Below are 4,427 nucleotides of genomic sequence, written 5' to 3' on the forward strand. Positions count from 1 at the left end.
AATCCCGAACACTGACAATACCAAATATTGGAGAGGATATGGAGCAACAGGGACTCACATTAATTGGTATAGAGAAAAATGCCTCTTTAGAAGACATTTTATAAGTCTCTTTCAAAACTAAACATATTCTTACCATTTGATCCACAAATCACACTCCTTGGTATTTACCCAAGGAGTATTTCCACACAAAAACCTCCTCACAGATGTTTATAGCAGCTTCATTTATATTTGCATTATAATATTAAGCATCATAATATGCATTATTGAAATTCCAGAAGAAGAAAAAGAGAAAAAAGCAGAGAACTTATTTGAAAAACAAATGCCAAAAACTTCTTAAATCTATGGGGAAAAAATAGATATAAATTCAATAAAGCAAATATCAAAATAAAGAGTCACATAAATCTTTTGTCTCCCAGTGCATATAAAAGTTGTTCCCATTCTACTGTTAAGTGTGCGATAGCATTATATCCTTAAAAAGCAAATAATTAAAAATACTTCATTACTAACAAATGCTAACTATCATCTGAGCCTTCAGCAAGTCTTAATCATTTTACTGGTTTTTTTGGAAGCAAAGGGATTCTGACCTCAATGTTGATGGCTGCTGACTGATCAGGGTAGTGGCTGTAGATGGTTGTAGTTGCTGTGGCAATTTCTTAAAGTAAGACAATTAAGTTTTCCACACCAATTGACTCTTCAAGAACAATTTCTCTGTAACACACGATGCTGCTTGATAGCATTTTACCCACAGTAGAACTTCTTTCAAAACTGGAATCAATCCTCTCAAACCCTGACACTGCTTTATCAACTGTTTATGTAATATTCTAAATCCTTTGTTGTCATTTCAACAAATTTCATAGCATCTTCACCAGGAGTACTTTCTATCTCACAAAACCACTTTCTTTGCTCAACCATGAGAAGCGATTCCTTGTCTATTTAAGTTTTATCGTGAGATTGCATCAATTTAGTTACATCCTCAGGCTCCACTTCTAATTTTAGGTCTTTTGTTATTTTCACCACCTCCACAATTACTTTCTCCACTGAAGTCTTAAACCCCTCAAAATCAACCATAAGGGCTGGAAACAACTTCCTCTAAACATCTGCTAATGTTGATATTTGACCTCTTCCCATGAATCATGGATACTCTTAATGGAATGTTGAATGGTAAATCCATTCCAATAGTTTTCAATTTGCTCAACCCAGGGTTGCCACAAACCTTAAATCTGTACATTAAAAAAGCAATATCTATGAAGCATAATAAAGTGAAGTGCAATAAAGCAAATATCCTGCATAAAGAACTTCTAAAACGCAACAAGAAAATAAAGCAACAAATAACCCATTACGAAATGGGCAAAAGATTTAAATAGATATTTCTACAATATGATTCACAAACAAACAAATGGTCAACAGCATATTTAAAAATGGTCTAAATCACTAATCATTAGAGAAAAGCAATCAAAATTATATCACCCATGCCCATTAGGATGGCCACTACTAAAAACAAATTAAAAAAAAAAATTGGTGAGAATATAGAGAAATTGAAATCCTTATGCACTGTTGGTGAAATAATAAAATGGTACTACTGTGGAAAACAATAAGATGTTTCTTCTAAAAATTAAAAATAGAACTATATCATACCAAACAGCAATATCACTCTAAGTAAATACTGAAAGCAAGGTCTCAGATTGATATTTTCACATTCACATTCAGAGAAGCACCACTCATAATAACCAATCAACCCAAATATCCATTAATGGATAAAGGAACAAACAAAATGTGATATATACATACAAAGGAAATTCTGTTACATGCTACAATATGGATAAAGCTTGAGGACATTATGCTAAGTAGAATAAACCAGTCACAGAAAAATAAATACTGGATGATTACACTCATATGAGGTATCTAAAGTAGTCAAAATCATAGAAACAAAGAGCAAAATGGTTGTTACCAAGGGTTGGATGAGGGGGATTATGGGAGTTGTTTTTTAAAGGGCAGAGAGTTTCAGTTTGTAAGATGAAAATTTCTGGAGATATTTCACAACAATATGAATTTTATACTTAGTTGAGTAAAATTACTACTGAATTGTATACTTAAAAATGAATAAAATGGTGCATTTCATGTTTTTAGGGGGTTTTTTTTGCCACAATTCAAAAAGGAGTAAAAATTAAAATTTTAGTAATTTATAAATTGATCAACTTTTATAATAAAAAAGGTCATACTCGTTAAGACTTTTAACACATTATTTACCAGAATTGAGGAGAATTTGAATGAAAACAAGAAAATAAGTAAGACATTGAGACATGCTAATGACTATGAAAAACTATTCTTACTGAGGACTGAAAATAGATTTTTTTTCAGATAGTATTTTTCAATTTGTAATTTCTACAACTCCTCCACACAGTTTTATATTTCTTATGTCATCATATATATTCATAGAATGATATGATTTTCAAAACACAGTTGCAAAATTACATGTGAAATGGATTTTTATGCTTACTACACCCTGTAAGTTAGGCTGCCCTGTTATTAATATCATCCTTTTAACACAGATGTTAAGTGACAGCGCTGGAACTACATTCTATGAATCTTGATTCCCAGAATACCAGGAAACATATTGCTATATTTCTCATATTTAAAGAGAATCTGAGTATGCCTAAAAAGACCAATGGGCTGTCAACTGGTTTTCATATATCTGAATCAATATATAGAATATTCACTGCTCACATGGTAGAGTAGTTTTCTGTTATTCGAAGCTAAAAATTTCATAGTGCATTTAGAATATGACTTAAAGACAACACAGCTTTTCCACTGAACATGGTTTTCTACACTGTTCAATCTTGTTATGCTTACTAACATTATGTAATTATATTCTACATTTTTGAAGTTATTCTTTTCAAAATCATTAAAGATTTTTCTCTCTCCAACCCCAAAACTTAAAGTTAATTCCATTTGCACTGCTATTCAAATATTTGTGTGTCTATAGATTTTGATGTATGATAGTGTCTGGCTAAAAGGCTCTGAAGCATAGTTACCCAGAATTTTTCTAAAATATCCATTGTTACTCCCTAAAATAGAAAACATTCAGCAACACACACAAAGCACTTGGTCATAATATCTGCTAGCCCTAAGGCTTACAAAGTAGATCGAACAAAGCATACCAAAAGTTAAAATATCCATGACCTCGAGAAACTGAAATGGTCTGAGAGTAGTAATGTGAACATTTGTTTCTTTTCATCCCATTCCCTTCCTCAGAATCCGTTTTCTATACCAATCAGAAAAAGAGACAATGATCCCCTATTTCAACATAGGTACATTAATAATGACCACTTTTATGTAACCATTATTTACTTTTAAACAGGAAATAATATGCACATAGTACACGACAATAATCTCCCACTTTCCCAGTCCTTAAGCCAGCCAGTTCTCATCCTCAGAAACATCTGCTTTATAAAGAATATCTATACATAACAAACCACATAAATGTTATTTTGAGAAGAGGTAATCGAGGCTTTGGTGATTTTTAGGTCTCTTTCTTAGTCATATTTTACAGGAGACCTTCTAACTCTAAGGGAAAAAAGTCACACTGAAATCTGGCCCCTCAGTTCCCCTGCAAAGAAAGAACTTTCTCTGTGAGAGTCACAAAGCCCGTGGCCCCAGCCCCTTGCCAGCCAGAATTACCTAGCTTCTCACCCACTCCAGCAAGCCTGCCTATTCTAGGCAGTTCCTTCTGCATCTGGTGTACTCTCACTAGAAAACAATGTCTAACATCAGAAGGCCTTCAGCAGGAGAGGCTTCTGACCTGGGCTGTTTGTTGGCTGTTGCTGTTATCCTCTCAGTTTTCATTGTTGCTATAGTTGTTTTGTTTTTAGTTAATAATTTCAACAGGAAAGTTACAAAAAAAGCACAAAAACTGCTTTATCGGAATGACTTAAGAGTAGCTTGCAGACATGATATCTTCATAATAATTATTGCTGTATCTTTCAGACATGATGATTACCAATTAATAATCAGGGTTATATTTCAACAGACTAGGACTTTCTCCTATATATGCATTACACCACCATCAATATCAGGTAGGTAGTGCTAATATGGTACTACCGTCTAACCACTAATCTTAGTCAAGTTTCAACAAATGCTCCGATAAATGAAAAGAACCAATTATCAAGATCATGCATTGTTTTCAGTTAGGCTTGTCATTACTGCCATTTAGTCTAGGACAGTTTCTCAGAATTTTAAAGATTACAGAATAGTTATTTAGTAGAAAGTCCCCCAACTCGAGTTTCTTTGATACTTCCTCATGATTACGTTCTAGATTCATTTTGTGTGATTTTGGCAATAATATTACATAAACAATATGGTATTCTTATTGCAACCTATTAGTTTGCACCAAGTTTCTATTTTATCCATCAAGGGTGGCATTAATTTTG

Source organism: Rousettus aegyptiacus, unplaced genomic scaffold (assembly GCF_014176215.1).
Source record: "Rousettus aegyptiacus isolate mRouAeg1 unplaced genomic scaffold, mRouAeg1.p scaffold_m13_p_11, whole genome shotgun sequence".
In the NCBI taxonomy this organism is placed as follows: Eukaryota; Metazoa; Chordata; class Mammalia; order Chiroptera; family Pteropodidae; genus Rousettus; species Rousettus aegyptiacus.